The sequence below is a fragment of the Scaptodrosophila lebanonensis genome, unplaced genomic scaffold (genome assembly GCF_003285725.1).
Source record: "Scaptodrosophila lebanonensis strain 11010-0011.00,11010-0021.00 unplaced genomic scaffold, SlebRS2 tig00000155-arrow-arrow-pilon, whole genome shotgun sequence".
NCBI classification, from domain to species: Eukaryota; Metazoa; Arthropoda; class Insecta; order Diptera; family Drosophilidae; genus Scaptodrosophila; species Scaptodrosophila lebanonensis.
The window spans coordinates 322,315-338,858 of record NW_022060594.1 but is presented as its reverse complement, the minus strand read 5'-3'; the positions used below and the strand labels follow the sequence as shown (position 1 = coordinate 338,858).

General features: G+C 37.4%; 1 protein-coding gene across 3 annotated transcripts in view; it reads right to left on the bottom strand.

Annotated features, from left to right (window-relative positions):
* Nucleotides 1-16,544, bottom strand: part of LOC115629464 (1-phosphatidylinositol 4,5-bisphosphate phosphodiesterase) — an 80,306-nt gene that overhangs the window by 47,868 nt on the left and 15,894 nt on the right. For all 3 annotated transcript variants that reach the window (XM_030525934.1, XM_030525932.1, XM_030525933.1), the window contains exon 2: nt 10,676-10,714. The gene's annotated coding sequence lies outside the window, so the exon portion shown is untranslated. The remainder of the gene's footprint in view (nt 1-10,675; nt 10,715-16,544) is intronic.

The window sequence follows — 16,544 nt, the reverse complement described above, 5'->3', positions numbered from 1 at the left end:
GCGGCAAAAAAGGAAGCCGCCGCCACAATAACAATAATAATAACAACAACAACAACAGCTAGAACTGTATCTATATTTTATGGCAAATATTTATTTAACAGCTTTTTAGGCGTGCGGGACGCTGCCAACAACAACAACAACAACAACACCAGCACTAACAGCAGCAACAGCAAACAATAGCGCCGAGGTCATTATTGTTGAAATATTAATGTGCGTTAATTAGATGAACAGTGCTATACGACAATGGCAGAAGCGTTGCGGCCCGGGGGCAGGGCGGAGCGGAGTGGAGGGAAATAGAGTGTGCTTAGGTATCAAGAATAGGAAAACAAAAAACACAACAAAACTGTTATTGTTGTTGTTTGTCTTATTGTTAAGCGACTCTACTACATCAACACCATTAGCTAGAAGATAGAGAGAGAGAGAGCAGGAGAGAATGAGGCTTTTTGATAAATATCCAAAATACAAAATTGTTTGGAATTTTTCACCAATTTTTTGGTGCCGGAGAGTGAATATCCCACGTGCATTGCAGAGTATTCAATTTTTATCAAATGAACAAATCAAATAAAATAAAACTTGGAATTTTGTAATCAGACATTTTCTTAAGCAAAAGAGTGAAACTAGAAATGGAAAAAACATTTAGATACTCACTGTTTAGCTTAAAAATATAACTCTCCTCGATTTAATTGTTTGGTGCCGGAGAATGACTATCACGTGCATTGCAGAGTATTCAATTCAAATGAATAAATAAAATAAAATATAACTTGGAGATTTTTTAATCAGACTTGCATTTTCTTAAGCAAAAGCGTGAAATGGAAACTAGAAATGGAAAAAGCATTTAGATACTCAATGTTTAGCTCAAAAATACAACTCTCTTCGATTTAATTGAGGAAACAGAATAGGTGTACCAATGCTTATTGAAATACTTAGAAAGGCATAGGTTTTCGATAAACGAAATAAAGATCACTTTAAATTAAATTTAAGAGTGCCCATTAGGAACTATTGGAATAAGAACCAATATGAATATAAATAAAAAATGAAAAGAAGGCATGCTGCTGTCGACTCGTGTGCGTCACACATCCTCATTAGTTTGTTAATACGATCTATTAATTTCAACTATATTCTCACACAAAACAATAAATAAAACACCATCTCAGGCAAAGTCATTTTGTAGGCCTTTTTTTTTAAAAAAATAAACCTCTTATTAATAAAGATTCCCTACGAACGAGACATAAAGTGCCTTAGAAAATATAAATTCCACTTCTAATGACAACTATATTGCTTTCATCATAATTCAAGGGTTTTTCTTATATTTATCATTTTTATTTCATTTATTAAACAAATTGCAAGATCAAACCTTTAAGAATGAACAAATAACTGTGAAAAATAAAAGACCCTCTTTAATATATATAACACATATAATTATGTTATTCTATCAAGTATTTAAAGACACGTCACTGAGAATTAAATAATTGTTAAGACATTGTATGATAGCTAGTATCTAAGTAAAGGTTCTTTGGCTGTAAAAATAGATATATCAGAAAAACGGGTGCAAGGAAAACGCAGCAGGAGTCTAGATAATGAGAATTGAAGTTTTGTTTAAAAGCTTAGAGTTTTAGGAAATAAAGTAATTATGTGAATGTGAATTAAAGGATACACTATTCTAAGCAATCTAAAAGCATTACATATTTTCAAAATGTTACACAACTGTGTCATTAATCTATTTGCCAAACAACATCCCTGCTCCAAAATGGTATTCTAATTGAACCATTAATTCAACAGAGACTCGGAATTTTCCAAGGTTTTCGGCTATCAATGTAACTCTTAAACTACACCTCCTCTCGAACGCCACTAGTTTTCCAGGCAACTTAATTAAGTCGTTTGCGCAAACGAAAAGGTTACGCACAATGCGGCGTATGCGTAATTTTCTTTCCTTTTGTTAATCGCTGGAACAACTGCTGCTTCAATTGTTAGTATTGTTGGCCGCCTGCTGTGAGAATTGCGTGATTTTAATTTAATTGCAAATCAAAATACATTGGTCGCCACCTTTGCAGCCTCCCCCACTCCGCCGCCCCCTCCGCCACTTCTTGCTTACACACCCAACGACTCTGAACCGCCCATTTGTTACAGCACACAGACGGCGATGACGAGGGAGGACAGAGGTATAGTGTGATAGAGGGATAGAGGGATAGAGAGGGGTGCCTAGCAACTGATGATTGTTTCTCTTACCGCTTGTTGTTTCGTTCTGTTCTGTTCGGTTCGGTTCAGTTCGGTTTGGTTCTGGAGCAGAAGGAACAATTTTTAAATAAATACTCGTATAATCAAATTCAAGACGTGCTAAAAGTTAATGGGCGGCCCGGAAATGATTTTCAGCGCCATGAGATGCGCCAAAAACAACAATACCAACAACAGCAGCAGCAAAAACTGTAGTGTGTTTGAATATTTCATGCCGCGTCTCATATATATATATATATACAAGTATGTACTATACTATATATACATACATATTTTGTGCCTATCTCGAATTGCGTTTTGTTTTTATTTTCATTTTCATTTTTCTTATTTGTTGAGTATTATTTCTATAGTATGTTGCTGTTGTTGCCGATGTTACTGTCGCTGTAGACAGGACAACGAACTTCCGTTTGCTGCTACGTAACATTTTGGGCCAATGGGGATGATGGTTGGACCAAAAATAAAATGCCTCGCTATACTAGTTTTTTTCGGTTTTTCCCCAGATCTTTAAATTTGTTACTACACAATATTTTTGTAGTAAAAGGGTAGTTTTATGAAGCTCTAGGCAACATCCAGAAGATGAGGAACAATGCCAAAGGGATTGTGGAACCTAAACAGATCTTAGTAAGTTATAAAAATACTGGTGATGTAGGCGAGAAAAGGTTTAAAAGAGAACAATACATTATGCAACAATATTATCGTTATGTTTTGTTTAAAACATTGTCCAGAATTTGAATGTGCTTTCTGTTTTTTTGAGCGTTAGAAAACCAGCAATGTTTGTAAATTGAAATAAAAAAAATAATAATATAATATTATACTTGTAATAATAATAAAATGGTCACAAGAATTAACTAACAAAAACAAGCCCAACATACAAGTAAATGAAAAAGTTCAAAACATTACTCAAAGATTGGGGAGAAATAAAACAATACACTTATTAGTTAAAAAATTTGACTGTTTGCAGCTATTTAGTGTTAATTTATTATTATTTTAAGTTAATTTTAATTCTTTATTTTTTATTGCCATTTCTTCATCTCCATTTATTTTTTGTTAGGTCTACTAAAGTCTCTGACGGCTCTGTGCTGCGAATCGGGGCATAGCTGACCGTTTGGCAAATTAAAACCGAATCGGATTCGTTATTAGACATTTTTGTAATCTCTACAGACTTTTCAAAATTTAATTTAATTTTTATATTTATACATATGTATATGTCTTAGGGAGATTAAGATTGAGCAAGGTTTTACAAGAATTGTGTCAAATCAGTGGGAAAATCAGTTTTACTTGTTCATCCTCTTTTGTAAATTTTTGAGCAAATTTTTTTGTTCACATACTATATTTCCATGATTTGTGGAATGTGGATGCTGCGTCACCTAGTTGTGTTGATTGATGGGAATGATGGCGTCATTATCTCGAATATATGTATGTTAAATATATTGTTGACTTATCTAGGTGTGCTTATAGAAATTAGCCCTCGGATAAATAGTACTTATAAAATAGAGATAAAAACATGGCATTAAGTGTGAGCTCATTCCATTTATGTCATTAATATAATCGCTTGAGTCCAACGATGTTGAAGTACGTAGTATTTCCACTAAGCACCCAACTAATTGGGCTTGCAACATTTAATTTGGGGCTCTCAATCTTTATACTCAAGTGGGATGGTTTATCAAAGACAAACGTTGAATTGAATGCGATACATCTATCCGAGCTATTTTGTATCTTGTTTGTTGGGCGCTTAAGCAAAAGTTTATTTTGCTTAACATGAGCCGATGTTGCTTAGAATCTATTTACATAAACACACACACAACCGCACACAGCCATATTCACAGAGAGACTTTGTTTCTCTCACAAAAACCCTCACACACAGACGCACACACACACATGTACTCGTATGTACACATTCATGGCATTCAACCAATGACAAATAATTAATTGCGCACATTTTCAGCGTGTCCGAGCCTCATATTCTCAACTAGTCAAGGCAGACTCGTCCTTTTTGTGTGTTGTGGCTTTTGTTGTTGTTGCTTGTGCGACACGAAGGCGTGCAACACAGCCTATAAACGGCAAACAAATGAGGGCGTCATGGTACACAGAAACCCACCTAAACACTTCTGCCTACACTCACACATATGTACATATATGTATATCTACATATGTGTGAGTTTCACAATATATTGGTGTGTGTGTGTGTGTGTGTGTGTGTGCGTAGACAAAGAGCCTTGGTTGCTTGGTTGCCGCTGCAGCAGCAATCGTTTCTGGGCCCTGGGCCCTGGGCTTGGGCAGAAGCAGCGGCAAAGGGCTACCAACACTGCGTATGAGTGACGTGCTCTTGTTGTGTCGGTCATCCTTTGCCTCGTTTCTTCATCAGGCCTACCTCAGCCCCTGTCTTTGCGTCTGCCTCACCTTTGACTAGGTCTTTGCTGCTGCTGTTGCTGTTGCTGGCTGACAGCTAGCCAGCCAACAGGCCAAAGCAATTAACTTGGGCGAAACGTGTAAATAATGTGATACACATTTACGATAGGCACAAGCATAGACATCTATATGGACACACATGCACACCTTCTCTGCCCTCCGCCCTTTCCCCTCTCCCCTTTCCCTATGCACCCTTATTTTCATGTACACGGTCTATTGGACATTGGCAATGCGCATCAATGCGATATGATTTAATTGGACTTGATACGTTTCTAATTGAGTTTGTATGAAGACGATGGCTATAGCGATGGCTATAACGATGGCTATACCGATGGCTATAGCGATGGCTGTGACGATGGCGATGGCGATGGCAAAGACGTTGACGAGGCTGTTGACATTGATGTACCCGTACAAGCGGCGATAAGACAACTTTAACGTGCTTGTCTTTAATTGGCATCACATTGAGCCAGCAACAGCAAGAGAGCGAGACAACCAGCAACAACAAGAAATACAAATAAAGAAAGAAAGAAAGGAAGAAAGGAGAAAAGAAAAACGCAGAAACAAGTGCTAAAAATACAATGACGACGCCTAAAGACGGCAAGAGTGTGTGCCCTCACACACAGCAGGATAACTTGTAAGTAGGCAGTACATATATACTTGTATACAAGTAGATATAGCATCGTCATCATCTTCTCTAAATGAACGCATGCAATCAGCCTCTTGCCAATCTACCTAAAATATAGCGTCACAGTCATTTACAACACTTGGAGAAATTTCCGCACCCGCACAGTTTTATTTGATTGTTTATTTACTTAAAGACAAGATCCCTGCTTCAAGGGCATTTTTTCAAAATCGGGTGTAATAGGAAACGTTTAAGAAATTATATTGACTCTACTCCACACTTTCTGAAGCAAGCCCTACAAGCCGCCTATCCAGAAGCGGAGAGTTATGCCTGTCTGAGATAAGCCACAGATGCCTCAAGTGGCCTCAATTTTCTGGGACCCATTAGCACACTTCCATCAATGGAAGATCTGAATAAAAGGATCTTAAATACTATTGAATGAGAGCGAGATTCATGTAAGTTTATGGCGCCACTTAGTACCAACGATTCCATATGAGATCTTCTGGAGATCAAAGCAAAAGAAGCTGAATTTTAAAAGACTGAAGAAGAGAACAGCAAAGCAGAAAGAAGCTGGTCCTATTTGAAGTCCTGTGAAGAGCAAAAAGCGAGAGATAAGAAGCTGAATTTCGGAAGACTGATGAAGAGAAGAGCAAAGCAGAAAGAATTTGAAGTCCTCTGGGGAGCAAAAAACAAGGATAAGAAAGAAGCTGAATTTTGGAAGAGACAAAAAGAGAGATACTGATTCTATATGAGACCTTCTGAAAAACGAAGCAAAAAAGAAGAAGCTGAATTGTAAAAGACTGAAGAATAGAAGAGCAAAGCAAAAAGAAGCAGATTCTATATGAGATCTTCTGGAAAACAAAGAAAAAGAGAAGAAGCTGAATTTCAAAAGACTGAAGAAGAGAAAGCAGAAAGAAGCTGTATTGAGCGCACATAATCAGAAATGGTAAGAATAACAGATGAAGTAAGAGGAAGAGAAAAAAAAATTAATAAGAAATGAAAATTGGCATCTCGGTAGAGTGGGTGTCTCTCAAAATGTTTTAAGTAGTCTGTTGTTGTTAATAAATCTTAACTGGTTGAACAATTTAATCATGAGAAAAAGAAAGAAACACCTCTTCACCTATAAATACAACTATATATAAATACCTATGTACATATTAGTATGCTGTAAGGCGCGGGATATGTGAAGCTTCCTTAGGCTCAAGGTACTACAAACAATGCATGAATGAATTAAACTGAAAGCTTAAAACAACTGAGCTGCGAGCAAGATTTTATTGTAGGGGTAATTCAAAAGAAACACGCTGCAAGCGCATTAGTTGTGAGTGTGTGTGTGTATGTGTGTGTGTGTGTGTGTGTATGTGTGTTTGTGCACCACGCACGTCACTCACAGCAGCAATAAAGGCAACAGATGGTGCGCCGTATGTTGGCCAGGACGACATGGCCAAGGATTAAATTTATGGTCACAACTTTAAAAGTTTCTCTATGCGAAGGAAACTTAACGGCTGGATGAATAATCACCAAATAGAAATGGGATGTAAGTTTGTGAAACAAGTTTGTGGCAAAGGGAGTGCGAGGGCAACCAAGTTGCTCTCCACAATTCGGACGAGGGCGAACACCCATCCCATTATTCCGATGAAGATTGTACATTTCACATTTTAAATAGGGTCTTTATGAACGGCCGAATAAATGCCTAACAGCTTATACTAAGTTAAACTTTAATCAGCCACTATTGTGAACATCAAAAATAAACACACACACACACACACAGACACTTGCACACAAAAAATGCCGATTAATCATTAATTACGCAAATTCAACACAGAGGTCTACGAAACTTAATTAAAAACCGGCCATGCATTGTGTGGTTGGAGATTTTAAATGAAAAAAGGTTTCGCCTTTTACCATTAATTTAGTTTCTTAATTCGACTGTCGAGCCAAATCGAATTAGATTAATCCACAGTTTTTATAAAAGCATCAAATAATAATAATGGGGAACTGCAGATGCTGAATTGGCTGACCAGAAATGCCAAATAATTTGTGAAGACTTTCATTTTAGTTTGTAACAATATAATATTTTAAATAAACTAATTAGGTCTTAATTGGAATTAAGTGTTTTCCTTAGCTTACTATTCGTTTTAGTTTGGCAGAGCTGGCGAAATGACTAATAAAATTCCCCCCATCTAGTCGGAGGCATTATAAGACATTATTTTTTATCTTCTAGTGAAAATTATAACGTTTTTTAATCAGTATTATTTACAAGTATTGTAATCTGTATCGACAGTCCATGTTTGTTGATGTAGCTTATAACAGTAATAAATAAATAAATAAAAAGAATGAAGTCTGCTTTTAATTCCATCACTCTTTTGATTCTAACTTAAAACGCAAAAGATTATGACAATTCAGCATGCTATTGAAGAAGACTCCAGATATAGTCATATATAGTATATTATATCTCGGCAGTCGGCAATTGGTCTGGCACTAAACGCCTTCCATCTATGGCGGCTGCAGTTGCTAAGCCGTTAAGAGCACACACGAGTCCAGACCACGCATCTGGCGCGAAATGCCAGGGCTGAGGGCAGGGCAGGCTGAAAAACAAACGCACTGAATGCGCTCTCCGGACTGGCAGGTGGGCAGTTCAACTGGAGTGAGGGGGACGGCTGGCTCTTAGCCTTGACAGCCATTAGGCAGCGCAACATTTACACATTTTTATTTCCTTTTTTTTCACCCAGCAGCAGATTAAAAAGGAAATAAGCGTGAAAGCAAACTTGAAATTAACTGCAGCCGAATGTGGTTGGGCAAGGGACGAGAGTGCATGGAGAGGAGACAGCGAGAAAAGGCGAAACAGATAGCAGGCAAGAGTGAGAACGAGAGGTAAAGGTGAAAGAGAGAGCAGCAGCTGTGGGTAGAGGTAGGGGTGGGGATAGGCGTAGGGGTAGACGTCGATGTGAAGCGCTTTCAAGTGTGCGACATGCGGCTAATGATGCTGACATTAGGTGGCCGTTTAATGTGTGTGCACGTAGCGCTATACACACACACGCCACGCACACACACACACACACACACACACACACACACACAGGCAGGCGCATGCACAGGCACACTTAAATAGTCTCGCATGCTGCCATGCGTGTAAAAGTCAAGGCAGAAGGCACGCCACTGCGTGTTATATAAGCGGACGCACAAATGTATGCTACACTTTTTTTATGACGACCGTGTTATTTTTGGGCTGCCAAACAAACGACGGACGCACACATAAAAGCCAAAGCCAAAGCCGAATAAACTAAAGCGCAGTGAGAAATTTTGTGTTTCACAAAGAATATGACAAGACGGGAGAAAAGAACAACAACAGCAACAACAACAACACACAAAAAAAGGTGATAAAAACAATGGGTAGGTTGGGGGGCAGGCAACTTTAAGGCAGCGCAACGGCTGTGCAGACAAGACCAATGCTTAACGCACACACACACACACACAAACACACACACAGAAACACTTATAGGGCATAGCAGACACCATCAGAGTCGAGTATACATGAAATATTCAAAATACGACATGTAACTGTCATAATCATGGCCAGCGACGGCCAAAACAGACCAGACCAAGGCAACAACCCGAATCCGTATCCGAATCCGAGTCCGAACTCAAAACCGAGCCAAACAGCCAGGCAGCCAACAAGGGACTGGGAGCAATGGCGGCGCGACTCACAGCAGCAAACAAGCGAACTACTGTTCATTCCTGGCCAAATGCCAGGCATAGTTTAATATCTATTTAACATGTCAGTGGTGTTTGCTGAAGCGCATTGTTGTTGCTCTTATTGCTGCTGCTGCTTCTTCTTCTTCTTCCGCTGCTACCACTACTACTGTACACTACTGCTGCTGCTGCTGCTGCTGCTGTAGGTTGTAGGCCACAAAATCCCCAAAGTGATTATATTAATACAACATGAGCCACAAGTGTGTTGCATACATTGAGGCGTGCTGCTCGACAGCGAAGCGAGAGAAAACCTTTAAACTGTACCCACACACCCATCCAGTCACACACACACCCACACACTGCTTCCTGTGTATCTAAGCGTTTATTGTGGGGCTTGTATGCGTGTAGCTGTGTGTGTGTGGCTTTTTTGTTCTATTCGAAGTAAATCAGCATGAAATATATTGCATATCCATAAATACTGATACAAATATGCGAATAGGAATATTAGTGTGTGGGTGTACAAACAAGTTAGTGGAGCGACCTTAACCGCACATACCTAACGTTAATCTATTAAGTAATAAGCGAATGGTTTTCACTATGCAGCCAACTATTTATTCGTTCGCCGCAGAAATCTGTTGCGATGGAATTTTTTAATTAATATTGGTTTCAAAGTCAAGTTCATAGTCGAGAGAATAAAAATATTAATAAGTATTATAAGTTAAAAGTTATTGTATGAGGAAAATAAATATTAGTTTATTCTTAAAGTGTTCCTAAATACATCTTTTACGAGTGTATCGAATTTCGAAAAGTATTTTCTTGTTGAAAAGTAAATGAAAAATGAAAATGAAAAATGTATTGTTAAGAAAGAAAAAGTAAAATGAATGCAACTGCCTTTTTGAAACTAGAGACAAATTGATAAAACATGGACAAAAATAATAGTGCACGCACATGTGAGTGCAAGAAAAAAGAGAGGGTTGCTGAAACCCAAGACATAACATAAAATATTGTAAGCATCTGGTGTCAATTAGTATGCAAGTCAAAGGAAATAGAAATTACAGTCCACACAGAAAAAAGAGAAGGAGATACGAGTATGTACTGTTAATTAAAGGGAACTGCAGAAAAAGAAAATTTAAAATAAGCGTAGATCTTATGTTACAATTTTGTATAAATAAGCATGTTCATTCAATAATAATGTTGTTCAATTGAACTTAAATAATTTATTCTATAAGGCCTTAGCAAAAGTAAAGCTAACGGATAGCGAGGCTAATGGACGTTAATAATAGATAAGGATTATTTTACTATATATTTATTCAAGTTCCTAATCCCATCGTAGCTGTACGATTATGTTCATGATCAGAAGAGAAAGATGCTGCTAACAAACCACTTCTTATTACGCTTAAATAAATGTATATTAAAAATATTGACAGAACTTTAAATTAGTTTTATAATGTCTATAAAGTTGCTGTCTCGTATAAACACATCATCTATCATAAAATCTATCGTAAACTCAACAATAACCCATATACTATATAGGATCTGGCGTAAGCCAACTTGGTGTTTGGGGGCAGCCACAAATTCGCTTATTATTCATATATTAATTACATTAATTAATTAATTGTGCAATAATACATAGATTTTGTACAAGCACTTCTATGAAAATTCGATGCGGCTTAGGCGAACTAAAAGGGATTCATTGGCATACAACCAAGTGCGGAAACTTACCTCAAGCTGATTAACTCCGTAAACGAAACGTGCACGAAACTGTAAGAGAGATGAAGATAATTGTTTTAGCGAAAGATTTTATTTGTTTGCATTTGCAAATGAAATGATATGAAAAACGCAAATACTTAGGCATCTGACAGCGCCAAAGTAAAGGCAATATTTTAATATTTTAATGCAGTTTTTTGTGCCACACAAGTCTCCCAAAATGTTGAAACGCCTTAAGTGCAATGAACTTTCCGTGTGCCAATTCCTATGCTTGTGCCAGTGCCAGTGCCAGGCTGAGCCTCAGCCTGTTCCTCTGCCTGCCAATTCCAACAACATTTTGCCACAGTTTTGTATACACGTTATTTTTGTTTTGTTTTCTTTTTTTTGCGTTTTTCTTCTCTCTCTCTCTCTCTCTTTTGTACTTTTTTCTTGGCTTTGCTGTGTGCGAAGCTGCTCGAGCAGCACGCCCTTAATTTTCAAATCAAACAATGTTATGTTGTGGAAATAAAATGTGAATGTTAAAAAGAGCAGAGCAGTGGGCGGACAGAGGGCTGGCAGAGGGCGCTGAAGGGGCAGCTTCAAAAACAAAAAGCAAACGAGACTGCTGTGTCGAACAGCCGACAGCGTTCTGTGTATCTGTATGCATGTAAGTGTTGTGTCGGTGTGCGTGTGTGTGTGTGTGTGTGTGTGTGTGTGTGTGTATGAAGGTCGACAGCATGGACAGGCTCAGGCTTGGGCTCGGGCTCAGGCTTCAGCTTCAGCTTATGCTTGCGGCTCCCGTTGCACTCAAATTGTTGCCAGTTTTCATTTAAACACATACATTCATGCATGCATAAACGTATTCATATTTGAACACACACCAACACACACACACGCACCTACACTACACTCTCGATAATGCCGACCACACAAAATGTACATATTTTTACGACCAGCACTGCATTTCTGAATGAAACCTATTCCCATTAAATTCAAGCTACTCTTGCAATTTTGGCTGCGAACTAAAGTATAAGTTGTTGGTTTCTTCACTAAATTCTTCAGACAACTTGAGATCAACATTTTTAATCCGAAAGAAGCATTATCTGAGCAAGTCTGTTCACGTTCCCCAATAGGTGAAGTGTGCATAATAAAACCAGTCGAGTTATTGGGTCTCGAAGTGTCTGTTGGAATCCAGATCAGACTAAAGAACTCTTCAAGCCGAATCACTAAATGGCCTTTCCTCCGAAAAGTTGGTTTGAAAATTCGGATATTATTATAAGAGATAGAGAAGTTAACAAAACTTAACTTTCTTAGTCGGTATAGCGCTGGCTGTAAGGCCTTCGAATATAATGAGTGGCATTGTCTAGGGACTAATTTCTCTGATTCTAAATCGATCTTCGCTTATTATTTCAGCATTTTTCATTTTTTCTGCATTCAACCATTAAACAGTTTTATAATTTTTCCATATACATATGTGAAATTATATCGATGAGTCAACTATTTTTTGTCACACACAATTCCGCAGAAGTAATTCATCTGAATTGCTCCAAGAATTGCATGTTTTAGAAGCGATATCTGCGTTCCTTTCTAATAAATTCGCATTTCACTTCCAATTTAAAACTCAAATGCCAAGTTAAGTAAAGCTGGTCAAGAACAGAGGAAAATAATTAAACAATGAACAAGAGGAGATATAACTGAAATAAAAAAGGCTATCTGAAGTATAGAGTCTGCAATTGGAAGCAACAGAGTGTTTGAGCGTCTCTCCAAGTTAATGAGATTCCACTGTATTTATTCATGCGAGTATACGAGTATATACAAGAATTGCCTCATCGCTGTGCCTAATGAACTAAATTTCAATTTCTTTGCCTTTGCCTTTGCTGCTGCTGCTGATGCTGTTGCTGCAGTTTCTCTTTGTTTGAGTATGAATGTGCTGCCCAGTAGGAACAGTAGGTTGCATGCCTAGAGCACATTTAGCTTCATCATTCTCTCATCCTTCAGCCTTTCACACGAACATTATCTTTCTGACGGAATGTAACTTTGGGGCTTGGGGTCACTAGCAAAGTACAGATTGAAGAAGCAACGATTTCATGGCGTACACACTTGTAGGCTTACAAAGGGGCGAGCAGCAAGTGTGGGAGTTCTTTAGTCCTACTGGGTGTATTTGATTTGGTTCTGTTATGTTTTCTGCTTCAGTTGCTGCTACTGCTGGATAGTACGGCGCAGCTTAGATCCTTTGACGCCGTCCGTTTTCCACTCTCTGTCTGTTTGCTGTTTGTCTGACATGCACATTAACCTCTTTTTAAATAATTTATAAACAAATGCAAATAAAATAAAATACACAAAGAGCGAGCTCAAGTGGCAGCAGCAGGCATGACTAAGCAAATAAAAGTGCGGCAAATGAGCAGCAAGTTGGGGCGCTGACGACCGCGACGACGCATCGCAACGCCAAGGGATCGAAGGCGCCGCGACGGCCGAAGGACCAAGCAAGGAATCGCAAGCAGGTGCGACAAGTTGCCGAGGCTAATAGTATGTACTCCTGTGGGGAGGAGCTGGGTGCAGAGGAGCGGGCAAAGCCGTAAGTTGAAAAGCACCGCGCAAAAGTTAATCAAAATGCAAACCAAACACACACCCACGCAGACACAGACACAGACACACACACACACACAGCCACTCATACCCATACACTCAAAAACTAAAACGAACTCAAAGTAAAATTGTTGAGCACCACGCGGCACAGAGTTTATGGTTTAATTATAATTTTACTTTTAGCTATGAATTTCAATTTGTCAACAGATACGAGGAAGTTCGCAAACAAAATCCTTCAAAGCTAAACAAAAAATATCCAGGAACACAAAACTCTTCCGCATATTAAAAAGTAATATATTACAACAAAGTTGATATTTTCCAGTGAAATAAAACGCGTTTTATTTGAGTACAGAAATTCATTAAATGAAGTATCATTTTTATTCTGAATTCCTATGAAAAGTTATTTAAAAAAGAGAAAATATAAGTATGGTTTAATTATAATTTTACTTTTAGTTATGAATTTCAATTTGTCAACAGATACGAGGAAGTTCGCAAACAAAATCCTTCAAAGCTAAACAAAAAATATCCAGGAACACAAAACTCTTCCGCATATTAAAAAGTAATATATTACAACAAAGTTGATATTTTCCAGTGAAATAAAACGCGTTTTATTTGAGTACAGAAATTCATTAAATGAAGTATCATTTTTATTCTGAATTCCTATGAAAAGTTATTTAAAAAAGAGAAAATATAAGTATGGTTTAATTATAATTTTACTTTTAGTTATGAATTTCAATTTGTCAACAGATACGAGGAAGTTCGCAAACAAAATCCTTCAAAGCTAAACAAAAAATATCCAGGAACACAAAACTCTTCCGCATATTAAAAAGTAATATATTACAACAAAGTTGATATTTTCCAGTGAAATAAAACGCGTTTTATTTGAGTACAGAAATTCATTAAATGAAGTATCATTTTTATTCTGAATTCCTATGAAAAGTTATTTAAAAAAGAGAAAATATAAGTATGGTTTAATTATAATTTTACTTTTAGTTATGAATTTCAATTTGTCAACAGATACGAGGAAGTTCGCAAACAAAATCCTTCAAAGCTAAACAAAAAATATCCAGGAACACAAAACTCTTCCGCATATTAAAAAGTAATATATTACAACAAAGTTGATATTTTCCAGTGAAATAAAACGCGTTTTATTTGTGTACAGAAATTCATTAAATGAAGTATCATTTTTATTCTGAATTCCTATGAAAAGTTATTTAAAAAAGAGAAAATATAAGTATGGTTTAATTATAATTTTACTTTTAGTTATGAATTTCAATTTGTCAACAGATACGAGGAAGTTCGCAAACAAAATCCTTCAAAGCTAAACAAAAAATATCCAGGAACACAAAACTCTTCCGCATATTAAAAAGTAATATATTACAACAAAGTTGATATTTTCCAGTGAAATAAAACGCGTTTTATTTGAGTACAGAAATTCATTAAATGAAGTATCATTTTTATTCTGAATTCCTATGAAAAGTTATTTAAAAAAGAGAAAATATAAGTATGGTTTAATTATAATTTTACTTTTAGTTATGAATTTCAATTTGTCAACAGATACGAGGAAGTTCGCAAACAAAATCCTTCAAAGCTAAACAATTAAATAGCTAGGAACTCCAAACTCTTCCGCACATTAAAAAGTAATATATTACAACAAAGTTGATATTTTCCAGTGAAATAAAACGCGTTTTATTCTGAATTTCAGTTAAAGTTAAAAGTTAATCAAAACTGAGAAAATATATAGTAGTACGAAAAAGTTTGCCCCTTGTTCAACGCCACTTATTAATACGATTTTTTTTCGTTTTCGGACAGATACTTACACCTGGCACTTGGCAGTTGTTTATTTGTTTGGTTTTTTGCTTTGAAGAATTCTCTTTTTATTGCAAATGTTGATCTTACTTAAGTCGTTAAAGAGGCTTTATTTAGCTCCAACAAAAAAGGGCACCGTTAGGTAAAGTAAATAAAGTTTGTATTTAATTTGGTCTTGTCTTATTTTCTCGCAGTGCACTACTGCGTGGAAAAAGTCTTGAAGCATGTCTTCAGCTACGCGTTCTACCCATACAAGTAGGTGATTGAGACTGCGGGGTGACGAGGTATAAGGGATATAGGCTGTGTAAAGTACCCAGTCTTCCATAAATATGCCAACAATTGTTGAGCAGAAATTTTGAGCAAATTGTGCATCAAGCAACTGGAGTCCGAGAAGGTGCGCGTCCTTTTTTCGCACCACCTTCAGCAGCAGTTGTTGTTGTCGTCTTGGAAACAGAGCAAAACTTTTAATGAAAGAACGCGCGCGACTCGAGCTCGGAGTGTGTTGGCAGATTTATACTCGTACATATTGTAATAAGTAGTTAGGGCAGAAGAAGCTTTGCCAAATATTGACCCAACAGTTTTAACTGCTTTTGTTTTGTGAGAATAGAAGGCAGCCAGAAGCTTTGATTTCCATAAACTTTTTAATTTATCCTTTCATTTTGAACCCCCCGCCCTCAAATATCAGAAGAAAATTGAACGAGTCTGAACGTTTACGTTTGGATTTTAATATTTGCACTCATCTTTTGTTAATTTGAATTGACCGATAGGCTTGGCTTTCACAAAACTAAAGCTGAGATAGCTGATAGGTTTTGTTGTATACCGTTTGGCTGCAGGGTATACAACTTCTTACGCCTTGACAGATACATTATGGCTTGCTCTTTAATTGCAGCATCAACCAAAGCAAAAAGGATATTCCACTTGAAATAGAGCCATCTTCGAGGCGCTCTCCATGGACCCTGATTGCATTTCTAGCTCACATCAAGCCCCTCCCTCGCACATAGCTCCCCACAATATAGACATCTGCACGTGGTGCCGCGCCGGAAAACAAGAAACGAGAAATCAACACCCACCATTCTCGATATCCAGCTAACATGTCAACTCAACCTTTTGGCTTTTAACGCAACGACAGCTTTAATAATATTGTCAGTGCCATGATGCTGTGCGGGGGGCCTGCTCGGCTCGCAAGTGTTTGTGTGTTTGTGTGTTTTCCTGTTTGTCTGATTCGATATTCTATGATTTCTTCCCAGCACTCCGGCGTAACACGTAATGCATATCCATCTACAGAGAGACTGAAAGGTTCTTCTCATGTTGCGTTTGATGTGATAAGTGTTTTGCAAAATTGCCATTGCCCGAATGCAATTGAATATTTTTTAGTTGAAGGAAATGGAGAGAAACGTTAACTATATAATTTCCAGTCATTAGTGTGTGATCTTATATATTGTTCTTAATTGGGTGTCCTCGTTATCTAAGCCCTAAATTTTAAAAACTCCATTAACATCAGTAATTTCCC